The sequence below is a fragment of the Peromyscus leucopus genome, chromosome 10 (genome assembly GCF_004664715.2).
Source record: "Peromyscus leucopus breed LL Stock chromosome 10, UCI_PerLeu_2.1, whole genome shotgun sequence".
Classification (NCBI taxonomy): Eukaryota; Metazoa; Chordata; class Mammalia; order Rodentia; family Cricetidae; genus Peromyscus; species Peromyscus leucopus.
In genome coordinates, this window is record NC_051071.1 from 79,456,892 (window position 1) to 79,483,813 (window position 26,922).

The 26,922-nt window shown below is 44.1% G+C and overlaps 1 non-coding gene across 1 annotated transcript; it reads left to right on the forward strand.

Moving 5' to 3' along the window:
- The first annotated feature begins 11,187 nt into the window (after positions 1–11,187).
- On the forward strand, positions 11,188–11,321 carry LOC114701784. The gene has a single exon (XR_003735874.1). It is a non-coding gene; the product is annotated as a small nucleolar RNA SNORA70 (small nucleolar RNA).
- The last annotated feature ends 15,601 nt before the right edge of the window (positions 11,322–26,922 follow it).

Genomic DNA, 26,922 nt, shown 5'->3' on the forward strand with positions numbered 1-26,922 from the left:
TCCTTGTCTCTGGTTCCTCCTAAAAACCTTGGAAACTCTGGAGTCTCGTCATTCCTCTGTGACCTCTGGAGTCAACAGGTGTGTCCTTTATCATTCCCACTAAGTCCTTCCGCCTTGTCTGACCTTGTGCCAACAGTGACTCAGAACAGACTTTAGATGGACTCAAAGAGGAGCTGCCACACCAGGAGGGCTGAGAACGTAACTGGAGGGCTGGAGCCGTCGGCTGCCGAGAACTAGCTGCTTCCCTTGTCACTGCGGCGAAACACCAACGACTTAAGGGAGAGAGGACTTATTCTGTGATGGTTTCAGGGGATACTGCTCCTCAGGTGAATGGATGTATCTGTCAGTCAGTAGAGTGGGGATGTATCTGTCAGTCAGTAGATGGGGTGTATCTGTCAGTCAGTAGAGTGGGGTGTATCTGTCAGTCAGTAGAGTGGGGTGTATCAGTCAGTCAGTAGAGTGGGGTGTATCAGTCAGTCAGTAGAGTGGGGTGTATCAGTCAGTAGATGGGGTGTATCAGTCAGTAGATGGGGTGTATCTGTCAGTAGATGGGGTGTATCAGTCAGTAGATGGGGTGTATCAGTCAGTAGATGGGGTGTATCTGTCAGTAGATGGGGTGTATCAGTCAGTAGATGGGGTGTATCTGTCAGTAGATGGGGTGTATCAGTCAGTAGATGGGGTGTATCAGTCAGTAGATGGGGTGTATCTGTCAGTAGATGGGGTGTATCAGTCAGTAGATGGGGTGTATCAGTCAGTAGATGGGGTGTATCAGTCAGTAGAGTGGGGTGTATCAGTCAGTAGATGGGGTGTATCTGTCAGTAGATGGGGTGTATCAGTCTGTCAGTAGATGGGGTGTATCAGTCAGTAGATGGGGTGTATCTGTCAGTAGATGGGGTGTATCAGTCTGTCAGTAGATGGGGTGTATCTGTCTGTCAGTAGATGGGGTGTGTCTGTCAGTCAGTAGAGTGGGGTGTATCTGTCAGTAGATGGGGTGTATCAGTCTGTCAGTAGATGGGGTGCATCAGTCAGTAGATGGGGTGTATCAGTCAGTAGATGGGGTGTATCAGTCAGTCAGTAGATGGGGTGTATCTGTCAGTAGATGGGGTGTGTCTGTCAGTCAGTAGAGTGGGGTGTATCTGTCAGTAGATGGGGTGTATCAGTCAGTAGATGGGGTGTATCAGTCAGTCAGTAGATGGGGTGTATCAGTCAGTAGATGGGGTGTATCTGTCAGTAGATGGGGTGTATCAGTCAGTAGATGGGGTGTATCTGTCAGTAGATGGGGTGTATCAGTCAGTAGATGGGGTGCATCAGTCAGTAGATGGGGTGTATCAGTCAGTAGATGGGGTGTATCTGTCAGTAGATGGGGTGTATCAGTCAGTAGATGGGGTGTATCTGTCAGTAGATGGGGTGTATCTGTCAGTAGATGGGGTGTATCAGTCAGTAGATGGGGTGCATCAGTCAGTAGATGGGGTGTATCTGTCAGTAGAGATGGGGTGTGTCTGTCAGTAGATGGGGTGTGTCTGTCAGTAGATGGGGTGTGTCTGTCAGTAGATGGGGTGTGTCTGTCAGTCAGTAGATGGGGTGTATCTGTCAGTCAGTAGATGGGGTGTATCTGTCAGTAGATGGGGTGTATCAGTCAGTAGATGGGGTGTATCTGTCAGTAGATGGGGTGTATCAGTCAGTAGATGGGGTGCATCAGTCAGTAGATGGGGTGTATCAGTCAGTAGATGGGGTGTATCTGTCAGTAGATGGGGTGTATCAGTCAGTAGATGGGGTGTATCTGTCAGTAGATGGGGTGTATCTGTCAGTAGATGGGGTGTATCAGTCAGTAGATGGGGTGCATCAGTCAGTAGATGGGGTGTATCTGTCAGTAGAGATGGGGTGTGTCTGTCAGTAGATGGGGTGTGTCTGTCAGTAGATGGGGTGTGTCTGTCAGTAGATGGGGTGTGTCTGTCAGTCAGTAGATGGGGTGTATCTGTCAGTCAGTAGATGGGGTGTATCTGTCAGTCAGTAGATGGGGTGTATCTGTCAGTAGATGGGGTGTATCTGTCAGTAGATGGGGCATATCTGTCAGTAGTTCTGAGAGCCGCAGGTGACATCTCCTCCTCACACTTTAGCAGACCAGAAAGCAAAGAAATGGACCGGAAGCAGAGCCAAGTCCAAGACCCAGCTCCAGGGCCTAAGTCCACAGCAGGGTTCTTAGCCCCAGAGGTTCCATAACCTCCCAAACAGCAAGCACTTCCAGCCACAGACCAAATGCCCCCAAACATGAGCCTGTGGGTGGCATTTCACAGTGGCATCATAGCACCCACTTCCACCTCCAGGGAGGGAAGCGGGGCCGAAGAATGAGTCCAGTCCCATGCTTAGTAGTGAACTCCATTGAGCTTCCCAGTCGATGGCACACAATGTGAGAGGGGTCATGTCACACACCCAGGGACAGAGCGGCCACCTCTCCTTCAGACTTCACCCAGATTGTCTCTACTAAGACTGTTTCTAAAGCTGGGCACCGTGCACGGACCTGTTATCCCAGCAAAGGCCCAGGAATCAAGAGCTCAGGGCTAGCCTCCTCTATATAACATGTTTAAGTCTAGCCTGGGCTTCAAGAGACCCTATCTCAAATAGTAACAACAATAAGAAGACAACAATAAGAAAAACCAACACAACCCCACAAAACAAACGTGCGGCTGTTCCTAACGTGTACCATTTACAATAGGATGGCGCTAAGCCTTTGCTGGGTTCTGTGAGTTGGAGCAAGTCCTCAGTTCTGAAGCGGGGGTCTTGGGAACCCTGAACTGACAGCCACACTGGTTAGTAAGAGCCCTGGGTAAACCCCTGGGATTACCCATGCTGGTGTGCTGTGGGCCGAGTTCCAGATCTGCGGGTGCAAACTGCAGGTACTGTGAGAACCCAGTGTGACTGCTGGGCGCCCAGCTGGTGCCGAGGAAGTGCTGAAACACCCTGGGGGGCAGGGAGCACTCTCACATTGTGTGAAAACATTGTGAATACTGCCAGCAAGACCGTAGACCTTGAATACCAAATAGAAGCAGTTGTGTTACTAGAACACATCGTTGTCAAGGGAGATTAACGCAGTGCTTCTAACCTACGGGGTTGCGACCCCTTTGGGAATTGAAGAACCCTTTCACAGGGGTTATATATCAGATAGCCTGTTGCTGGAGGCCTTCTCTCCAGGTTCCCCAAGCCCCGCAGTCCCACAATCCACATATAAAATAATCACTCAGACACTTATATAACTTATAAACTGTATGACCGTGGCAGGCTTCTTGCTAACTGTTTTTTTATTTTAAATTAACCCATTTCTATAAATTTATACCTTGCCACGTGGCTGGTGGCTTACCGGCGTCTTTACATGCTGCCTGTCCTGGCAGTGGCTGCAGTGTCTCTCCCTCCTTCTTCCTGTTTCCCAATTTTCCTCTTTCCTTGTCCCACCTATACTTCCTGTCTGGTCACTGGCCATCAGTGTTTTATTTATATAGAGCGATATCCACAGCAATAGCCTGCATATCAGATATTACATTACTACTCATAACAGTAGCAAAATTACAGTTATGAAGTGGCAACACAAATAATTATATGGTTGGCGGTCACCACAACATGAGGAACCATATTAAAGGGCCTCAGCATTAGGAAGGTTGAGAGCCACTGGATTAAAGTATTGACTTTTTAAACGGTGTATTTATTTTATGTGTATGAGTGTCTGGCCTGCACACTTGTTGGTGTACCATGTGCAAACCTCAACCTACAGTCTGAAGAGGATGTCCGATCCCCTGGAACTGGAATTATAGATGGGCTGTGAGCCACTCTGGTTGCTGGGAACTGAACCCAAGTCCTCTGCATGAGCAGTAAGTGCTCTTACCCTCTGAGCCATCTCTCCAGCCCCAGTAGTGACATTAAAAATTATTTATTTATTTTGTGTGCAGGGTGTGTGTGAGAGGAGTCCATTTTCTCCTTCCTCCATTCCCGGGGATCAAACTCAGGTCCTCAGGGTTGGCAACAGGTTATCTTTGCCTACTGAGCCATCTCTCCTGACCTTGACAATTATTTAGAGTTGTCCTTTTTGTCTGTTTGGTTTTTTTGAGACAGGTTTTCTCTGTGTAACAGTCCTGGCTGTCCTGAAACTTGCTTTGTAGCCCAGGCTGGCTTTGAACTCACAGAGATCTGCCTTCCAAGTGCTGGGATTAAAGGTGTATGCCACCACTGCCAGGCTGAGCTAAGTCATTCTTGCTACACAAATGCTACAAGGTATACAATAAACAACAACAATAAAAACAAACAAAAACCTGTCTCCTTATTGTTCTACTGACCCATCAAAGATAATGAAGCTGGTTTACACAACATTGTGTTGAGGTGTAGATCTGGCTGAAGGCTTTGCTAGTCACTTGAATTGGTTTTCTTCCATGTGGACCCAGCCTCCCGGGGAACTGGAACCAAATAGCTACTGTTATGGAGTGACTAGGATGCCCTCTGAGAGTAGCAAGTTATATTTCCTCCAGGAGAAATTTTGTTTACATTGGTTCTTTTAGAGGAATTGATTGTTTCCACACTCGCCCCATCCTCCTCTCCTACATGCTTGCCTGTTATTCAACTTACTGAATTTTGTTTCAGGCCAGGCTCGGGACCGCACCCAGTTGAACTAAAAATCCAAGTGGAGGCATTCTTATTAAAGAATGTGCCACCACACTGAAACTAGATTGTTCTCAGACCTTTCGAGATTCCAGGAGAGACATAAAAAATAGCCGTTTCTCAAAAAAAGACCAATTCCAGTTGACACATTTCCCCTGCTCCAATCCTCACCCCTCCCCTTGATAAGGAGGGGAAGTAAGCTGATAGGAAGCAATCCCTTGGCGGCGGTGGTTTTTCTAGTACTTTGTTTCCCTGTTCCTGGTTAAAAGGACAGTAACTTTAAAATAACCCACCCCGAGCTGGGGCTGTAGCTGGTTGGTAGAGTACTTTGAGTGGCACTCCTCAAGCCTTGGTTCCATCCCCAGCACCACATAAAACCATGCCTCTTGGCAAATGCCTGTAAGCCCAACATTCAAAGAGTGGAGGCAGGGGGATCAGAAACTAACCTCCGGTCTCAGCTGGAGCCTCCCACACTGGGAGATGCAGGCCAGCCAGCTATGAGACCCTGTGTAGAGGCTTTTTCTTTTAGGCCACCAACCAGCTCCCAAATCACGACACAGAGACTTTTATTATTAGTTTTTAATGCTCGGCCTCGCTTAGGCTCATTTCTGGCTAGCTCTTTTAACCTGTTTCTCTCTACCTACTTTTTGCCTCAGAGCTTTTCCCTTTTTCCTTCTGTATACCTTACTTTCACTACTCCTTGTGTCTGACTGGCTGGCTGCTGCCCGCCTTCATGTCCTCAGTGAGTCCCTCTTTCCTCCTTCCTTTCTCATTCCTTCCTGAGCCTAGATGTCTCCTATTTATTCTCTCTGCCTGCCGGCCCTGCCTGTCCTTCTCCTGCCTAGCTATTGACTGGTCAGTTTTTTTTATTCGACCAATCAGGTGCCTTAGGCAGACAAAGGGACACAAAAGTAACACATCTTTACATAATTAAACAGATGCAGCATAAACAAAAGTAACATACCTCTACACTGTTAGAGGAATATTCTGCAGCATAAACAAATGTAGCACATCTTTGCCTAATTAAAATAATATTCCACAACTGCTGTGGGATGGTCTGTATGTCAAATCTGTTGCTCTGATTGGTCAATAAATAAAACACTGATTGGCCAGTGGCTAGGCAGGAAGTATAGGCGGGACTAACAGAGAGGAGAAAAGAAAGAACAGGAAGGCAGAAGGAGTCACTGCCAGCCTCCACCATGACAAGCAGCATGTGAAGACACTGGTAAGCCACGAGCCATGTGGCAAGGTATAGATTTATGGAAATGGTTTAATTTAAGCTGTAAGAACAGTTAGCAAGAAGCCTGCCACAGCCATACAGTGTGTGTGCAATATAAGTCTCTGTGTTTATTTGGTTGGGTCTGAGCGGCTGTGGGACTGGCGGGTGACAAAGATTTGTCCTGACTGTGGGCGAGGCAGGAAAACTCTAGCTATACACAACAACCCTGTCTTTAAAAAACGAACTAATCTTCTCTACTCTGCCCATCATATTGAACCATGTGGTCTACTTTAAGGAATGAAAGAATTACCGGCTGGGCAGTGGTGGTGCATGCCTTTAATCCCAGCACTTGGGAGGCAGAGGCAGGCGGATCTTTGTGAGTTCGAGGCCAGCCTGGTCTACAGAGCGAGATCCAGGAAAGGCGCAAAGCTACACAGAGAAACCCTGTCACGAAAAAACCAAAAAAAAAAAAAAAAAAAAAAATTACCAGATTCTAGAATCATAAGTCAAACCATTTAAGATATGCAAGCCAAACTGTTTAATTTTGTCCTTTAAGACATCCTTCACTCCCACAAAGGAAGGACATTAGAAAGTCATACCATGAATAACACAGTGGCAGAAATACTTTAAAGTCTTTAAAAAGACTTTAAGGGCACAATAAATAGTTAATTATAAGGAAATTACATCTCTCTGGGAACACGGGGAAAGGACTATTCTGCATCTTTAGGGCATGAGCAGTCAAATGAAGGACAACACTTAGATTTGGAAAACGACAAAAAGTCAAACCAACTCATGAGGCACAACATAGACTAAATATTTGCAAAGTGACCAATTTTAAATAGATTTGTTTTTGTTGTTTTTTTTTTTTTTTTTTTTGGTTTTTCGAGACAGGGTTTTTCCATGTTGTTTTGGTGCCTTTCCTGGATCTCGCTCTGTAGACCAGGCTGGCCTCGAACTCACAGAGATCCGCCTGGCTTTGCCTCCCAAGTGCTGGGATTAAAGGCCTGCGCCACCACCATCTGGCCTTTAAATAGGTTTTTCTTTTCTTTTGTTTTGTTTTGTTTTTTACATACAGTGTTCTGCTGCCATGTATTCCTGCAGGCCAGAAGAGGGCACCTGATCTCATTACAGATGGTTGTGAGCCACCATGTGGTTGCTGGGAATTGAATTCAGGACCTCTGGAAGAGGAGCCAGTGCTCTTAGCCACTGAGCCATCTCTCCAGCCCTAAATAGGTTTTTAAAACTACTTATTTTTTATTTTCTGTGTATGGGTGTTTTGTGTACATATGCATGCCTGGTACCTGTGGAAGCCAGAAGAGGGTGTTAGAACCCCTGGAACTGGGATTACAGATGACTGACAGTTGTAAGCCACCATGTGGGTGCTGGGATTGGGACCCAGGTCTCCTGGAAGAGCAGCCATTGCTCTTAATAAATGCTCCACCCCCAAGATAGGTTTTAAGAAGCTGAATCAGGTGTGGTGGCACACAACTTTAATCCCAGCACTTGGGAAGCAGAGGCAGGCAGAGGTCTGTGAGTTCGAGGCCAGCCTGGTATATACTGAGTTCCAGGTCAGCCAGGGTTAATAGTGAGAAACTGTCTTAAAAAAACAAAAAGCAAAGAAGTAGCTAAGGTACAAGATACAGTGAAGGTGTGAGAGGATGGAGTCTTCCTTCTGAGGTCTGACATATTTATTAAAGTGGAAGTGGAGTTAAAAACACCCCTCTATTTAAGGTATTTTTTATTTATAGTTTGCTTGTTTGGGTCATGCTCTGCCCATTGCATTGGGAATTGAACGCAGGGGCTTGTACAGATAAGAAAGTTCCTACCTCTGAGCCACATTTCCAACCCTAAACTTTTAATAGAAAACTTGCTTTATCACCTGATTCAAGCAATAGTTTGTTTTATGGTTATTTCACATGGGAATATTAATGACTTCACTGATTTATTTCATCAAATCATAATGGGAAGGGCATATGACTTTTTTTTTCTCATCTTAAAAGATTGTAGCCGGGTGATGGTGGTGCACACCTTTAATCCCAGCACTCGGGAGGCAGAGACAGGCGGATCTCTGTGAGTTTGAGGTCAGCCTGGACTACAGAGCGAGATCCAGGAAAGGTGCAAAGCTACACAGAGAAACCCTGTCTCAGAAAAACAAACAAACAAACAAACAAAAGATTGTAATCAGTCTTATCATGATGGGTCTTCGTTATAGACTTCCTTTTGTGCAAAAGATGGTATCATGCATTACCTTCCTAATATTTTAAAACTACACAAAACTGTTGATAACACCTCCAGAAAATTGTTAACATGAATAAAATTATGCAATTTTTAGCTTGCTAACTGAATAACACTTTAGTTCTCTAAAACGTTCCTAGAGACTATAAGTAGTTCATTTATTTTTAATTGCTAATTTAATTTCTGCAGTAACAATTTTATTTAGGAAATGATTTCATAGGAGAAAGTAATAGGCAGCAAGAAGGAAAAAAATCTACTATATAGTAACCTTTAAGATTCCATTAGATTCAGAGAGGGCCTGGAGTTAAGAGTACTGGCTGCTCTTCCAGAGGACCTGAGTTCAAATCCCAGGACTCAAAGCTTACAACTGTCTGTAACTCCAGTCCCCAAGGATTCATCCCTGTCTGGATTCCTTGGGCATCAGGTACACACTTGGTACACAGGCATTCATGTAAGTAAAATGCCCATACACATAAAAAACAAAAAGATTTCATTAGTTACCGGGTTTATAATACTACTTAGTATTTTTTGTCCCAGGGAATAAACTCAGCAGTGTTTAGTGTAGACCTCAAATTTCCATGATGAATTCCATATTCTCCAGAGTGTCTAGGACAATGACTCCCAACATGTGGGGCATGACCTTTTTGGGGTCACGTATTAGATAGCCTGCATACCAGATATTTATATAACAATTCATAACAGTAGCAAAATTACAGACATGAAGTAGCAACAAACTAATTTTACGGCTGGGGTCACCACAACATTAGGAACTGTACTGAAGGGTCACAGCGTTCGGAAGGTTGAGATCCACTGCCCTAGGCCATTTGAGTGTTCTGACAGTGATGATGACCGTGGGGTGGGATCGTCGACAGTGATGCCCAGTTCCACTGCTTACCAGCCAGGCAGCCTTTCTGAGTTCCAGTTCCTTTAACTAATTAAGGGTTAATAATGTGATAGCAGCTGACACCTGCTCCACAGCCCCTTAGCCTACTGCAGCTGTAGGAGACAGCTTCTGTACAAAGATATTTACCGGGTTGTAATAAGGGCAGGAGGGGTGGAAGGAAGAAGAAAGAAGGAACTGGAACCCGCCTCATATTGAACATGGAACAATGAGATACATTTTAGTGTCCTCACGCCATGGACGGTTTGCCTCCACAAATACACTCTATGCAGAGCAATGGTTGATACCCTGCATGCACAAAAATTTCTGTTGCTCAAGAAAGAAGTAAAATGGTTTTGAAAAACAAAACAAAATGCTGAAAATAGATTTTAGCAGGGTGGTGGTGGTGGTGGTAGTAGTAGTAGTAGTAGTAGTAGTAGTAGTAGTAGTGGCAGTGGCGCAGGCCTTTAATCCCAGCACTTGGGAGGCAGAGGCAGGAGGATCTCTGTGAGTTTGAGGCCAGCCTCATCTACAGAGGGAGTTCCAGGACAGGCTCCAAAGCTACACAGAGAAACCCTGTCTTGAAAAACAGAAGAGAAAAGAAAAGAAAAGAGGTAAAATACTCCCTCAGAGATAGGTAAATGATATAAACATGGAATTTACAAAGAAAATATGGGGCTGGAGAGATGGCTCAGTAGAAAATGCATTTTCTATACAAGTGTGAGGACCAGAGTTTGAATGCCCAGAATCCACTTAAAAGTAGACAAGTATAGAAGCCATTGTAATCCCAGTACTTGAGAGTCAGAGACACGGAATGTCAAAAGCAAGCCGGCTATTAGACTAGCTGGAACTGGTGAGCTCTGGATTCAGCGAGAGACCCTCTTCAACAACACAGTGGACAGCAATCAAGGAAATCAACCAAACAACCACCTTAAACCTTGTCTCTGTCTGTGAGCCTAGCCTGTAATGGCTGAGCCATCTCTCCAGCCCCATCTCAAAACTTCAAAATGGAAATCTTTTTTTTGTCTGTAAAATGACAATGATTAAAAATAAATAAATAAATAAATAAATAAATAAATAAATAAATAAATAAATAAATAAACTCAGAGCTGCCAAGCACAAAGCCTGAGCTACCTGGTCGACTGGTAATAAAGGATTCTTAAGTTGCTCTTTTAAAAATACTTTATTTTTTATTATATGTGTAGTAGTGTTTTACCTGCATGTATGTATGTGTACAGTGTGTGTGCACCACCCTAATAAGGCAGGAGGGGACACTGGGTCCCCTGGAACTGGAGTTACAGGTGGTCATGAGCCATCACGTGGATGTCGGGAAGGGAACCCAGGTCCTCTGCAAGAGCAATTCAGAACTCTTAACTGCTGAGCAATCTCCCCAGTGACTTCTTTTTCCTCTTACACAATGTATGAATGTATTTATTTACATCCACGTGTGAGTGTGTGTGCCATGGCATGCATGTGGAGGTCAGAAGACAACTGAGATGAATCTGTTCTCTCCATCCTCTCTGTGGGTCCCAGGGATTAAACTCAGATCACCAGGTTTAGCTCCAAAAGGGTCTTTACCCTCTGAGCCATCTTTCTGATCATCTTTCTATCTCAAGTGAGTCAGCTATTGAAATATTTGAAAGGAAGTGCCACATATACCCTTAGTCAGGTTTTTATTGCTGTGAAGAGGCACCATGACCACAGCAACGCTTATAAAGAAAACATTTAACTGGGGTGGCTTGCTGATAGTATCAGAGGTTTAGTCCATTATCATCATGGTGGGGAGCATGGCGGTGTGCAGGCAGACATGGTGCTGGAGCTGAGACTGCTACATCTTGCAGGCAACAGGAAGTCGACTGACTGCAACACTGAGTGAAGCTTGAGAAAAAGACCTCAAAACCCGCCCCCATAGTGACACACTTCCTTCAACAAGACCACACCTACTCCAACAAGGCCACACCTCCTAATAGTGCCACTCCCTCTGGAGGCCTTTTTCTTTCAAGCCACCAGTCTGAAAGGCTGCATAAGGAATGACCATTTCCACGACATCCTGGAGAAGGCACAGCTCTAGGGTTTGTAAGGAGGTTTGTAGCTGTTTAGTACTCATGGAAGACTGGTGAGTGTAATAGAAGGGAACCTGTTTTAGTATCGTGAGACTTTCACTGTAATCTATAATCAGAGAATCAATTAACTATTAAAAAGTAGCATTCCTCTGCAACCAGTTAAACTCATCAGGTTCCTTTTCTCAGGGGGACCTGGTGTGCAGCGGCTGCCAGCAGCAGTCCCCTTGGGAATGCACGCAGCCTGTTGCTTGTATGGATTCCCTAAGGAACCCTGAAGACCATTTCTAGTGGATACTCATGTATCTGATCTCACACTTTCTCCAGTTTAGGCTCCAGACAGGTAAGTGGGATGCCTTTGGAAGCCCAAGGCACAGTGGCCGAGTTTAGGTTCCCTGGCCAACTGACTGAAGAGTTCCATTCAGAGGAGTGGGCTTCACCTAGTGTGATGCTCAGTACACTAGTCAAGTGTGGTGGTTTGAATAAGAATGGCCCCCATAGGCTCGTATATTTGAATGTTTAGTCACTGGGGAATAGAACTTTTTTTTTTTTTTTTTTTTTTTTTGTTTTTTGTTTTTTGTTTTTTGAGACAGGGTTTCTCTGTGTAGCTTTGCGCCTTTCCTGGATCTCGCTCTGTATACCAGGCTGGCCTCGAACTCACAAAGATCCACCTGCCTCTGCCTCCCGAGTGCTGGGATTAAAGGCGTGCGCCACCACCGCCCGGTGAGGGAATAGAACTTTTTGATAGCATTAGAAGAATTAGGCCAGGCTGTGGTGGCACACGCCTTTAATCCCAGCACTCGGGAGGCAGATCTCTGTGAGTTCAGAGGCCAGCCTGGACTACCAAGTGAGTCCCAGGAAAGGCGCAAAGCTACACAGAGAAACCCTGTCTCGAAAAACAAAAAACAAAAAAACAAACAAACAAAAAAAAGAATTAGGAGGTGTGGCCTTTTAGAGGAAGTGTGTTCCTGGGGGTGGGCTTTGGATTTTTCTCTTCCTTCCTTCCTTCCTTCCTTCCTTCCTTCCTTCCTTCCTTCCTTCCTTCCTTCCTTCCTTCCTTCCTCCCTCCCTCCTCCCTCCCTCCCTCCCTCCCTCCCTCCCTCCCTCCTTCCTTCCTTCCTTCCTTTTTTCTTCCTTTGAGGTTTTCAAAAGCTCACAGCCAGCCCAGTGTTTTTCTTTTTCTTTCTCTTAGCCCGTGGACCAGGATGTAGCTTCCTACTGCTTCTCCAGCACCATGCCTGCCATGCCTGCCATGCCTGCCATGCTCCCTGACCCGATGATAATGATGATAATGAACTGAGCCTCTGAAGCTGTAAGCCAGCCCCAATTAAATGTGCTGGCTTCTGTAAGAGTTGCCTTGGTCATGGTGTCTCTTCACAGCAGTAGAACAGTAACTAAGACACCAAGAAACTGCTCATCCTGAATGGAACTGGGTCAAATATATCCCTAAACATGGTCCCCTCCAGCGGTGGGCCCTACACTTCTAAAGTCTTCCACTGTACCTAATCCTGCCTGTAACACAAATCCGTAAGGGGCTTTTAAATTAAAAACCCAGAGCCAGATATTGGGGTGAAAACTGAAAGATCAGAGAGACAGAGTAGCAAGCCACTAGTTCTTACTCCTACGAAATCCTCCGCCAAAAGAGAGCGAGCTCCTCTCTCCACCCCATCTTATCACCTCCTCTCTGCGCCCAGCTCTATCACTTCCTGTCTGTCTGTACAGACCTACAGACCTCTATGGTTAACCAGTGGCTAGCTCCTCCTTCTGATTTTCAGGCAAGCTTTATTTGTTAGAGCACAAATAAAATATCACCACACCTGCCTCTCCTCGATTATATTTATGAGTCAATCTTCCATTCAGACTAAAGATTTAAAAAGTTAAAAGCAGTGTTCTTTAAAGATTTTCAACAATATAAAAGTAATATAGGAAAGTGCACCAGGTGGTGGTGGTACATGCCTTTAATGCCTGCACTCAGGAGGCAGAGGCAGGAGGATCTCTGTTCCAGGACAGCCAAGGCTACACAGAGAAACCCTGTCTTGAAAATTTTTTTTAAAGTGCTATTTTTAGTATCACTATAATACTATAAAAATATTCACTGTCTTGGAAGAAAATAGACCCTTATTTACATGTGCTTTTCTGTTAGTTTAGAATAAAGATTCTCAGATACTTATAAATAAGTAAGTGTGCATGTTTTTTTAACATTGCATACGTATGCAATTTATTTAAACAAAACCAAATTTAAACTCAGGAGCAATATACACCCTGCTGTTGTAAGCAAAGACAGAGTTCACTACACACTTAAATTCAGGTCCTTTCTGGTTGGGGTACTTGACCTGATTGGGAAGAATGATGAAATAAAAACCAGAGGGAGGAGGAAGGAGAGAGGGAGGGGGAAGGGGAGGGGTATGAGCGGATCAGATTTGGGAATCTACTGTGGATTAAATCTAAAAATGATTGGTGAGTTAAACCTCAGTTCACTTCCCCAACCCTGTCTTTGAGGGCCTGTTTGATTCAATCAGTCATTTGTCTGGTGCTTTTAATTATTCCTTGTTTGTACAGGTGTCTTTTGCTGAAACTATAATATTGAATGTGCATAATATAATTGATCATAGAAGTGCATGCCATGTTAGCCCCCCAGCAACCACGCTTCCCACTAATGGAGACAGCCACACCTTCCCACTGTGAGTGCCCTTTGCCAATTGGTGCTTCCTGTGGCCTTCAGGATCACTATTTCATAGATGTCTAACACACGCACAGTGTTTGTGCTAGGCACTTCGCACCACTGTAACCAAAACCCGACGTAATCAACTTATAAGGAATTCCTAGACAGTTTTGGAGATCTTAGGCCGGGGTTGGCTGGCTCCGTTGCTTTTAGGCCTTCGGTGAGCAGCTTATTGTGACCGGGACGTGTGGTGGATAAAGCAGTGTCGAAAAGCAAAAGAAAGATCAGAAGGAAGAGACCAGGGTCCCACAACCTCCTAATCCCAGACGACGTCCACTGGGCTTCTAAAGCCTCCACTGACTGCAAATGCCGGTGAGTGGGGACCAACCTTGGTGGTCTAGTTCCACTCCTGCTGCTGTGACAAAAGCGACCTGGGGAGCCAGGGTTTACTTTAGCTCACAGTTCTGGGTTACAGCCCATCACTGCAGAGGCACCAAGGCATCAAGCACTAAATGCAGCTGGTTACGTCACTATGGTTATGTCACTATGGTTACGTCACTATGGTTACATCCGTAGTGAAGCAGAAAGAGAAATAACCTGCATGCTGGCTTGCTGCGTCTTGCTTGAGGCTTGTGCTTAGCTCCACTTTATACAGCCCAGGACCCCCGGCCTAGGGAATGCTGAATGCTGCCACTCATAGTGGGATGGGTCTTCCCGCTTTGGTTAACGAAATTAAGACAATCCCCCAGAGACATGCCCATAGACGAACTCAGTGTAGATGAGTTCTCATTGAGACTCTTCCCAGGTGGTCTCTAGGTTGTGTCAGGGTGACAAGTAAAAATGACTACCACACATGGATAGTCAAAAATTCAAATATTCATTTAACAGTAACATGACAATTCAAAGCCATGATCTCTAATATGCTGCCACACCAGAGGAGGAGACACAGTATTAGGGCCGGACTTAATAGTCAAAGTGCATCATTTCCTGTCACTCTCTCCCACCTTCTTATGGATGCCATGATGTTTCCCATCTGTGAAATGGAGACCATAATGGCTCTCTGTGCTGGTCGAGATGGTGCCAAGTGAGTCTTTCCTCCTGGCACCCACACCTTTTTCTAATCACCTCCTATACAGATTAGAGTCGATGCAATAAGCATCAGGACACTGTAGAAAGGCAGGAGGTGGTTTCCAAGGCTAGCCCATAACATACCTCGGGGTTCTCACCTTGCTTTTGCTTCATCTTCGAGCATTTGTCTTAAGAAAGTCAACTGCCAGCCGGGAGGTGGTGGCGCACTCCTTTAATCCCAGCACTCGGGAGGCAGAGCCAGGCAGATCTCTGTGAGTTCGAGGCCAGCCTGGACTACCAAGTGAGTTCCAGGAAAAAGGCACAAAGCTACACAGAGAAAGCCTGTCTCAAAAAAAAAAAAAAAAAGTCAACTGCCAGATCACGAGGACAGTAGCCTCTCGGTGAAAACTAGATAACAACAACAACAACAACAACAAAAAAGAACAAAAAAAACCCTGGCTCCTCAGCACAGCAGCAGCCAGTTCCACCTTCCCAGACATGTTGCCGCCAAACCTTCAGGTGACTGCTGTCCCAGACAACATAACAGTTACCTCCAAGACATCCTGAGCCAAGCCCCCTGGGTCAGCTGCTTCTAACCCACCCACAATGCTTGTTTTAAGCCGCTACATTTTGGGGGCAATCTGTTACGCAGCTGTAGCTAACTGGTGCTCTATAATACATGCGATCTTCTTGCTTTCTTTAGCTGCTGATCCAATAGACGATGATGGAGAAGGCGGGGTCTTGGGGCCACATTTTTGGGAAAGAGGAGGAATGCTGAAGGCTATAAACAAAAGTATCATTTTGTACATGTAGGGACGTAAGGATGCTCATGGTGGGAAGATACAGGTTTTGTGTCTGTCGTCAGAAGGAAGCATAGAATGGCTGCCAGAGGGACTGACAGAACACACACACAGCACTACAAATACACAGTGGGGTATAAGGATCTGCACATCTGGCTCTTGTGTTTGTGGATTCCCTGTGATCCAGGGCAGAAGTGATGAAACAGCGTATGGAGAAAGCCCCAGGAAAAAGTTCCGCAGTGGCCTGGCTATCCCAGACGCTGGCAGGGAAGACATAGTTATGTTGACTACTGAGTCTTTGTGTGACTCCAGGGACTTGGCCTGACTCAGAGCAATGAGGGAGTGAAGAAAAGACAGAAATATGCCATGCGGATGCAGTGGGTTCCGGTGCCCTGGGCTGTCTGATGGAGAAACCACAGCACCTCGTCTCTGCAGAGTGTTTATCATCCAGAGCTGAAGAGAGGAGAAGTTATTGCATGCTGCTGAAGGAGGAAGTGGGGTTATTACACAGAGATAAACAAGGAGGCAGAATTATTATATACAGCTGAATAAGAAGGCAGGGTTATTGCGTATGCATCAATGAGGAGGCAGAGTTACTGTATACAGCTGGATCACGACATTAGCTAATCTCAGAAGGAGCTGTCTCCGTAGGGAAATGGTCTTCAGGTTGTAAAGATCTGAGGGAAGAAAGCTAACGTGGACATTTTCTGCACACACTATCTATCAGTACCCACATTTGGACCTGGAGGAAGGATTTTCTGTCTTCTCTGAAGCTCACCCCAGGAGGAAGGCTTTGCTGTTTCTCTCTGGACTCATGTCAACCACACACATTCATTCATGACCTCACACACTCAGGGCTTCCTCCACTCCCACAGTGGCCCCTGCTTAGTTCTTTGTATTGTGAATTGGCTGATATTTCATCTCTTTGACTTACATAAAAGCCAGCTTCGCATAGGTCAACCTATGTTAACTCTGTAAGGGTAAATCCAATAGCAGTGGAGTCCCTCTTTTTAGAAACCACATCTTTTGGGCTTTTTTTTTTTTTTTAAAATTAAAGGCATTTCCCCCCTGAACAGTCTGTGTTTTCCAGTACCTAAAACACAGTACACACTTCTAATTATCTATCTATCTATCTATCATCTATCTATCTATCTATCTATCTATCATCTATCTATCTATCTATCTATCTATCTATCTATCTATCTATCTATCTATCATCTATCTATCTATCTTATCTATCTATCTATCTATCTATCTTATCTATCTATCTATCTATCTATCTATCTATCTATCTATCTATCTATCTACCTACCTATCTATCATCTCTCTCCAGCCACCCAGCCACCCAGCCACCCAGCCACCCGCATACATTCACAGGATTGTAAAAGAAAAGCAGGGCTGGGGAGCTGGTTCATTAGATAAAAACATTTGCAATGCAATCCTGATAACCTGAGCTTAATCCCCAGAACTCACGGACAAAGCTGGTTGCAGTAAGCACATCTGTAATCCCAGGACTCCTGAAGAGATGGGATGTGGAAACAAGAGAATCACCCTGAAGCTCATGGGCCAGCTAAACTGGAATATGCTGCCAAATGCAGAGAGACCCTGCCTCAACAAGATGACAGGAGAAAACTCACTCCTGGACCTTGTCCTCTGACTGCCACACATGGGCTGTGGCAAACACACAGACACAGACACACACACACACACACACACACACACACACACGCACGCACGCACGCACGCATGCACGCACGCACGCACGCACGCGCTACAGAGGGTATATAAAAACTTCTGCTTCAGTGGTTTTAGCTGCAAATAGTAGAAACTTGAAGCCTAGCCATGGCTTAAGTGGCAGGAGAGTGTATTCACTCAGTTATGAAAGGTAGGGACGATAGTTTTGATATGAAGGCTGACAGCATCGTGAAGAGGCCGATTCTCTTTTCTCCTCTGCTCTCTTTTGTCTTTTTGTTGTTGTTGTTGTTTTTATTTTTGTTTTGAGTCAGGGTTTCTCTGTGTAGCTTTGCGCCTGTCCTGGAACTCACTCTGTAGCCCAGGCTGGCCTTGAACTCACAGAGATCTGCCTGGCTCTGCCTCCCGAGTGCTGGGATTAAAGGAGTGCGCCACCACCGCCCGGCTTCTCCTCTGCTCTCTAATGTATGGTATGGCTCCAGTCAAAGGCTGGTTCCTTTTTGTAAAATGGAAACAAATTGGGCTTCATGCACCCTTGGTTGGACTCCATAGAAGACAGGAGAACACGATTTCCCTGGAATCTGTCATGGTGTGAAAGCATATCCCAGAGGCATACAGCAAGCCCTCTCTTCTTGTTTCACTGACCTAGGTCACATAGCCATCCCTAAACAAGCCACTCTCAAAAGAACAGAACCATACTTAGCCCACCAGAGTCACCCCTGGAGAAAATGGTCAGTTTTCCAAGTTGCCTCCGGGTGAAATGGAGACGGCGGAGGCACCTGAAGTGTCTTCATCTTGCCTCAGACTTGCCTGTGCACCCTTCACTGAGGCGAGGGCTATTCCCAGCTTCCTGTGTACCTGACAGACGGTATCCCATAGAAGATTCCTTGTGTCCCTTTTGTACAGACAGGAAGGATGGCGCAGGGTCCACAGTGTCTTACGTGGGTTCTAAGAGGCCGTTGTTGTTAAGTGCTTAATATGTGACATGACTAGAACATGTATTTTGAGTCTCAGTAGGTTTATGTTCTAACTGTGCATCTTGTCTATGTGTCTTATATGTCCCACTGGTGGTAGTCTTACTACTACTATTATTATTTTTTAGCTCCAGCAATTTTTGTTGGGCTAAGGGGAAGTAGGGAGGCTTTGGTTTGGAATGGGACTAGGGCTTCAAAGTGGAGCAGCCCTGGCTGGCCATTGGCAGTGGCATCAGAAAGAAAGAGAAAGAATGCTGCCGGGCGGTGGTGGCGCACGCCTTTAATCCCAGCACTCGGGAGGCAGAGGCAGGCGGATCTCTGTGAGTTCAAGGCCAGCCTGGTCTACAGAGCGAGATTCAGGACAGCCAGGGCTACACAGAGAAACCCTGTCTCAAAAAAACCAAAAAAAAAAAAAAAAAGAAAAAAAAAGAAAAGAAAAAAGAAAGAAAAAGAATGCCAAGACCAAAGCCACATAAACAGCAGCAATAACAACATAATAACACTATGTACATCTTATACACATGCTCATTCATAATATTTATTTTATACAGATACACACATATACACAACATTACTGGATGTATGTTCAGCAAGAACAAAGGTAGGCCAGGCGTGGAGACACATCTGTAATTCAGCACTCAGGAGGCTGAGGCAGGAGTTTTGAGTTTGAATGCAACTTAGGTTACATCATGAGATGCTCCCCTCCACCCCCAAAAAATTAGTTGGGTTTGCTTGCCCAGCTGTTTACACAGCTAAAGATTCTCCCTGACATACTCCCAATGTTTACTGGTGTTTTAGTCACACACGTGATTCTCTTAGACTTGCTGAGTGAAACTCCAAAAGACTTCATGAATATGTGAGTGACACAGAACAGTGATAGGAACTGGGTGATGGCTCTAATGCACTTGCCCTTGAGTCCTAGATTTTTTGGTAGTATTGTTCCTCTCTTCCCTGCACTCTTTTTGTCTCTTCTTTCAAGAAATATAAACAAAATTTGATGGTCTGTGATTTCTAAAGAAAGATAACGCCTCTCAGAGGTTTTGATATAACAGAACAACACTAGAGCTGGTGCTGGGAATAATCCTTCCGTACACTGTGAGGATGTGTTACTCACATTGGGTTAATAAAGAGCTAATTGGCTAATGGTTAGGCAGGGGAGCCAGACTGAGAGAACGTTGGAATGAGGAGGGGGGATTCATGAGGAGATGCAGGGAGAAGCAAGATGCATATCCCATATTGAAAAAAGGCACCAAGCTATATGGTAGAGCATAGATAAGAAATATGGGTTAATGTAAGCTGTAAGAACCAGTTAGCAACAAGCCTGAGCTATCCGCAGATCAGTTATAATTAATAATAAGTCTCTGTGTGGTTATTTGGGAGCTGGCAGGCAGGACAGAAACGTCCACCTACAGGGTGAGGATTCAGCTTAGTTGGTAGAGTGCTTGCCTGGCACACACAGGGGCTGGACATCTGGGTGTGATGGCACACACTTGTGATCTCAGCACTTGGGAGATGGAACAGGAGGCTCAGGTCATCCCCTAGTTAGAGAGGAAATCTTAGGCCAGCCTGGTGTACATGAAACCTCCCCCATCCTAAGAAAACAAGCAAACAAACCAAACACCAGTAGAGCAATTAAAAAAAAACAAACACAAATTGTACCTACAATTTATTTTATATAACTTGTATACAATATTCCATACCCATTTTTAAGATAAATGTGTTTGTGGGATTCACTCATCACATATTCACTACCATGCTGACTCAGTACATTCTCAAGGACCTAGTTGGGGGCTCTTTGCAAGTCAGTCCCCTACCCAAGACCACTGTTTGCTTTCTGCTTCTATAGATTAGTTTTCTGTTTCTTAAAATTTCCTATGAGCAGGACCATACTCTATATTTTGAGATTTATCCACATTTTACAGAAATCCATAGATGAGTTTCATTGCTGAGTTCGGCTGGGAATAGCTACACAACTTGTTTATCCACCACCTCCCGAGGAACTCCAGCTGTTCCATTGTTTGGCTGTTATGAATACTATTATGAATAACGCTATCATTTTGATGTGTTTTTTTTTTTGTAGAAACAAGCTTTTCTTTCTCTTATATAATTACCTTTGAGTACAATTGTTGAGTCATATGGAAGTATATTTTTAATTTTATAAGAAGTTGCCAAGCTGTGTTCCAAGGCGTGATACACTTTATATTCTCACCAATAACACACCAGGGCCACATTGCATTCTCAGAAACAGCGGACATGGCCAGTCTTTCTAATTTTCCATTTCCACCAAGACTACTGATACTGACCTTCATTTCATGTGCTTTTGGCCAAGCATGTATCATTTTTATGATGTGTGTGTTCACATATTTTGCCCACTGATTTTGTCTTTACAGATGGTTCAGGTATTTCTTATTCCTAGTCTGTGGTTCGCATCTTTAGTTTTCTTCCCATGGTCCTACGTGAACTTTTGTTGCTGTGGCAAACACTCTGTCCAAAATCATCTTAGGGGAGAAAGGATTTATTTGGCTTATCATTCCAGGTGACCATCCTTTATTGAGGGAAGTCACAGGCAGGGACTCAAGCCGCTGTCATATCACACCCACAGCCAAGGGCACAGAGAAATGTGTGATGCTTCCTGCTTCTTGCATCTAATTTTCCCTTGTTTTCATTGTTCAGGAGCCCCTGCCTAGGGAAATGTGCTGCCCACAATGGGCTAGGTCTTCCTACATCAATAATCCAAACAAATCCCCCCAAGACATACCCATAAGTCTACCTGATCTAGACAGTCCTCCCTCATTTAGGTTTCCAGTGAATCTAGCAAGTAGAAATTCCAAGCAGACCATTACTATTGTTGCTATGGTTTTGAGACAGGATTTCACTACATAGGCTGATTTTGAATTCACAATACAACCTCCCCACTCAACCTCCTAAGTACTGGGACTATGTCTATCTATCTATCTATCTATCTATCTATCTATCTATCTATCTATCTATACATACACACATCAGGTCCCATTTTAGTCCTCTTCTCTCTCTCATGTAGCATATGCTGGTCTTGAACTCCTGATGATTTGGTCTCTATACCCCAAGTGCTGAGATTACAGGGTATGGTAATAATATATGAGGCACAATCTGTCAAAATTCCTCATCCCAACCAGTCAATGTCTGCTTCAGGTGGTCCAGGAAAGGCTAATGGGATGGAAAGAGGAGACTTGAAATGTTGATAATCACAGGAATCTAAGATTGGGGGGGGGGTAGAATTAATGCAAAAGACAATGAATTTGGAGAAATAAATAAACAAAGTACAAACATAATCCACAGGTATTGGTAGATGAAGGAGCCAGAGTCACGAGTGAACTAACTAGAGGACATTTTCTACTACTCAACCAGAGGAACAGGCCATCGATAGCAGAGACGAGATTACAGAGTGGCCCCATGCCTCAGAGCTCATCGTCTGGTGACATTGATGAGGCCAGAACCGTGGGTTATTGTAATGAATAAGAGACAAAGTGAGACTGAAGTGATTTCTGTCCAAATGTACAGCTATGTATGGTTACCTTAATTTAGAAGCAATATTTAGTATTCACGGAGATTAATGATGTAAAGTTTCTAGGCCCACAATAAATAATCCTGTGACTACCGGTCCCAGCAAGAGAGGAATTCTCAAGGAATGAGAGATGACAGAGCTAAGGGGTCACTGATCCAGCTCAAGGGCTGGCTGCCAGGGACAGTGGCCAGCAGACTGTGTCATCAGACCTCAGGGACAGTGGTCAGCAGACTGTGTCATCAGACCCCAGGGAGTGTGCTGCTGCGCCACAGAGCAATTCTTTATGAGAACGGATTTTAAAGCACATGCACTAAAGAGCAGCACAAATCCACAGAATGCCAGAAGTTTCCTTATAGGGTTAGATCATTTTTACCTTTAAAAATGCAAAGAAGCTTTGCAATTTTGCCTTTTCTTTTTCAAGTCATACTTGCCTTGAGAGGGTGACCGAGGGTGAAAGTCAAGTTAGATGCTAATGATGGAATGCCAATGGGGTCGAGTGAAGAGACAAACCTCTGAGGATGTCATGACGAATGTCATGATAAACCTGGCTAACAGGCCACTGAAGTCCAATACGGTAAGCAAGCAACCAATTGTTTTAAATGAAGTAAAATGTCCGGGCCTAAGTGAATTATCCAAAAAAGACTCCACCTAAGTGATCAGGGGATCAGTATTAGTCAGCTTTGGGAAAACTAAGACATGAGAAGATTGAGAAGAGCAATCCAGTCCTGATTTTCATAGAGAATAAAAGCCATAGAAGCAGTCTGAGAATTAATCTAACATAGCCAAGCACACCTCGACAGTGAGTTTTAAATAATTTTTACTTGTGTTTATCTATTTGTTTTTATTTTTGCAGTGCTGTGGATTGAACCCTGGGACTCGCGTATGCTAGGAAATTGTTCTACCAATGAGGTAAATCCCCAGCTAAACAATTTTGCGTGTCTGTACATGGTGTATGGTGTGCGCATGGGTACTGTGACTCTGTGCACCTGTGGAGGCCAGAGGTTGACATCGACTTCTCTCAGGCAGGGTCTCTTACTGAGCCTCAAGCACACTGACTGTCGTGACTGGCTAGCCAGACAGCCCTCAGAATCTGCCTGTCTTTACTTCTGAGCACCACTGTTACAGCTGGATGCTGTCATAGCCAGCTCTTATATGGATGTTGGGGAGTGAGCTCAGGTACTCATGCTGGGTGGAAAACAGTTTATCCACTGGACCATCTCCACAGCCCATGAACTACTTTTTAAAGCAACAGAGAGTATGTTTTATGACTGGAATATTTGATACTGTTAAAATTTTGTTAATTCTCCTTACACTATAGATTTAATGCAATTCCAGTGAGAATTTCAACATTTTGGGGCAGAATTTTAGAGCTTATTATAAAAATGTATGTGGAAAGGCAAGGGGATTGGGGTAACTGAAATAATTTAGAAAGGAGATTACAGAGTTGGAAAATTCATTTTTCCTGTGTTCAACACTTAGAGCTACCATGATTAAGGTACAGTAGCCTTGGCAAGATGAAAAGCCCACAGAACAGTGATTCCCACTCGAGGCCTCATGCTTGAGCAGCGAGCTATCCACTGAGCTATTTCCCTCACCTCTACTGAATGAATTTTTGACAAAGGCACAAAAGGAATTCAGTGGTGGGAAAAGAAGGATGGGGCAGGGGAGGGAGGGAGAGACTTCCCTACATATGATGATGGAAGAAATGAAAATGTCAGAACCCCCTTAATTCTTACCTCATATTATCCACAAAATAACTAAAAAAGAGACTTACATTTTACATTTATCTGTTTATTTTGTGTGTGTGTGTGTGTGTGTGTGTGTGTGTGTGTGTGTGCACTACAGCCCACATGAGGAAATCAGAAGTCAACCTGCAGGAGCTGGTTCTCTACCCTACATCAGTGCTGAGGGACAAACTTGAGCTGGGCAGGCTTGGCAGCAGGTGTTTTTATCTGCTGAGCCACCCCTCAACCCTAGACTTAAAACTTAACAGGAAATAGAGCCGGCGTGGTGGAACACACCTGTAATCACAGCAGACAGGAGGTGAAGGCAGGAGGTTTTCGAGTTCCAGGCTAAGTCTCAACAAATAAACAACAATAACCAAACCGACATAAAAATCCTGAAGACTAGGAATGTTCTAGAAAATAGCAACAAATGTGGCAAAGACTCTTTAAGGACAGAACCAAAACCAAAGCATAATCCATAAACCAAAAAAGTCACATTAAAAAAAAAAATCTGGGCTTTTGACTATTAAGAAAAGGAAATGGCAAGCCTTGGCCAGAGTAAGTACTTGTAAAGGACACACCTGTAGAGGGCTTGTATCCAGCACCTATGAAGATTCTCAAAGCTTACAGGAAACTGTTGTGGACTACTATTTCAGCGGTAGAAAGGTGTGTTACATTTGTTTCTGCTGCCTTTGTTAACCATGGAAAGATGTGATACATTTGTTTGATTAAATAAAACTAACCTGGGGTCAGGAGGCTGAGTCAGCAACTAGCTGAGAGAAGCGGTGAGGAGGAGCTAAGTGTGGTGAGAATTCTTTAGTCGGGCTGAGCAGAAGGACGGCCCTTTTTCTGGGAGATGCAAGCAAAGAGAGAAGGTCAGCTACTTACTGTCCAGCCTCTGAGCTAGCAGAATTTCACCGCAACCTTAGAATCCTGAGTTCTACAGAGGGATAGAGGTTTAGATAGCTTCCTTTAGCGGCCACAATAGAGCCGGGGCCTGAGGGAACAGAATTCCCACCTGGCCGTGGCCCTTCCAGCCAAGCCTTGGCTGGTAGCTGCTGGGTTGTAGTTGTGGTCGGGACAGCAGCTGCCTAAGGTACAGCCAACTGGATTGAATGCAAAACAACGGGAAACTCATTTAAAAATTCCCACGAGAGCCAATCATGGCAGCACATGATTACAATCTCAGCACTTGAGTCAGAGGGAGGAAGATTTTTCACAAGTTCAAGGCCAGTCTGGCCTGATTAGTGAGTTGTAGATCTGTCAAGGTTACATAGTGAAACATTGTCTCCAACAACCAAACAAAACCCAACCAACCAACCAACCAACCAACCAACCAACCAAACAAACAAACAAAAAAAAAAAACAGTGAGAAGCAAGGGATACATCATCCAAGAAAGTGTATGGTTGGCAAACAGATGCTGAACATCCTCAGGGATGAAGGAAATGTAAATTAAAGCCATCCAAGGGAACAGCGCACACCTCCTGGGATGGCTAAAACTTAAAAGACCAAGTATCCTGATGGTGGCCGCAGAGCTGGGTAGTGGTTAACTTTATGCATCCAAATGAGTTCCAGCGTATTATCACCTCAGAAACAAACCCCATGCCTCTTAGCGGTCTCCCATGCCTCCTCCTCCCTAACAATGAGCTGTCTGTCTCTAGATCCAGACATATAAGTGGAGTCATACCATGAGTGCTCTTTTGAGACTTTCCCCTTTCACATAGCATAATGTCTGAATGATCCATTCATGTACCATGTATCAGTACTTACCCCTTTCATGGAAAAATAAATACTCCACTGTATGGATATAACGTATATTATCTGTTCATCAGTTGACGGGGTTATTTCCACTGTTTGGCTATAGTGTTGAACCCTATGAATGTCATTGTACCCACTGCTGGGTGGATGTGTTTTCATTTCTCTTGGGTATCTAGGTCATTTCTAGGTCATAGCATAACTGTGCTTAACTATCTGTCAAACTGCCCATCACCATGGCTGCAACATCATCCCTAGGAACAGTATATGAGGTTTCTAGGTTTTCTCAATCTTTGCCAACACACTATTATCAGAGCCTGAGGGTGTTTTGTTTGTTTTGTATTTTTGAGGCAGGGTCTCTCTACACAGCCCTGACTGTCCTGGAACTCACTGCTTCTGCAGTGCTGGGATTAAAGGCATTCACCACCATGCCTTTGAGTTGTTATAGCTGTCCCAATGGATGTGAACTGTTACTGAGTTACTGTTTCTCCTTGCATGTCCATTTGCTTAGGCGTTTACACTTTCCCCATTGAATGGTCTTACCACCCTTGTTGAAAATCAGTTGACAGCTGGCAGAGATCTGTTTTTTGGATCTTAACTCTATCCCATTATTAATGGGTCTATCTTGTATCTGTGCTACTCTGGCTCCTGTTTTGTGGTCAAGTTTGAAACCCGAAGTTTGAGTCTTGGAACTTGTGGCTGTTTTGGGTCTCAGTACTTCCATAGTCATGGTGGAATCGAACCATCGGTTTTTACCAACAGGTTAGTTGAGTTGCTGAAAAGGACTGCTGAATCCATAGATCAGTGTGGAGAGTCTGTCACCTCATGTTTTTCCGTTGTTTTCTATTTATTTGGATTCAAAAATTGGGGTGAGGATGGGATTTATCTCATTATGAAGTGCTTGCCTGGCAAACCCTCTGCAAGATCCAGGGTTCAATTCCCAGTATCTCATTAAAATTTGTTTCCAGAAATATTTTTCATGTCTTTAAAACCATCCTCTTAAGTTCTTTATTCATTTTGTTGTGAATATAAATGAAAGTGTTTTCTAAATTCTATTTTTGTATTGTCCATTGCAAATATGTACAAATACAATTGCTTTTTGAGTATTAATCTTGTATCCTATACATTCTTAATATCCTTAAGATTTCCTCTATATAAGTTCATGTCATCTTTGAATAAAGTTTTAAGTTTTCCTCTCTAATTTGCATGCATTTAAATGTTTTATTGAACATCTTAACATAATATTGCAGGAGTCCAGATCTATTACTTTATTCTCTAAATGGAAGTAGTGATGATTTCTAACGCTTTTTTTTTTTTTGACAGGGTCTCACTATGTAGCCCTGTGTATCTTGGAACTGTTACATAGACCAGGCTGTTTCATAGTCCATCTTGGTGTATTTGTTTTGTGTCTTTCTCATTGTATCCGATTTGTTTCTTATTATGCTTGGTGTTTTCTGAATGTATCTCTTTCTTGTACTGTGGTCAAAGTGCTCTTACATTAGATTTTTAAAAAAGAAAATGGAAAGCTACAGAAACAATCTAGATAACTTACTTAAAAAATAAGAATAAACTATAGAATGCATAAGTTGTCTTATGTCACTTAACTCCAGATTCAAATTTAACAGTGTGTACTCACCAAGCTTAGATCAGGTGATCACTTATGGGCT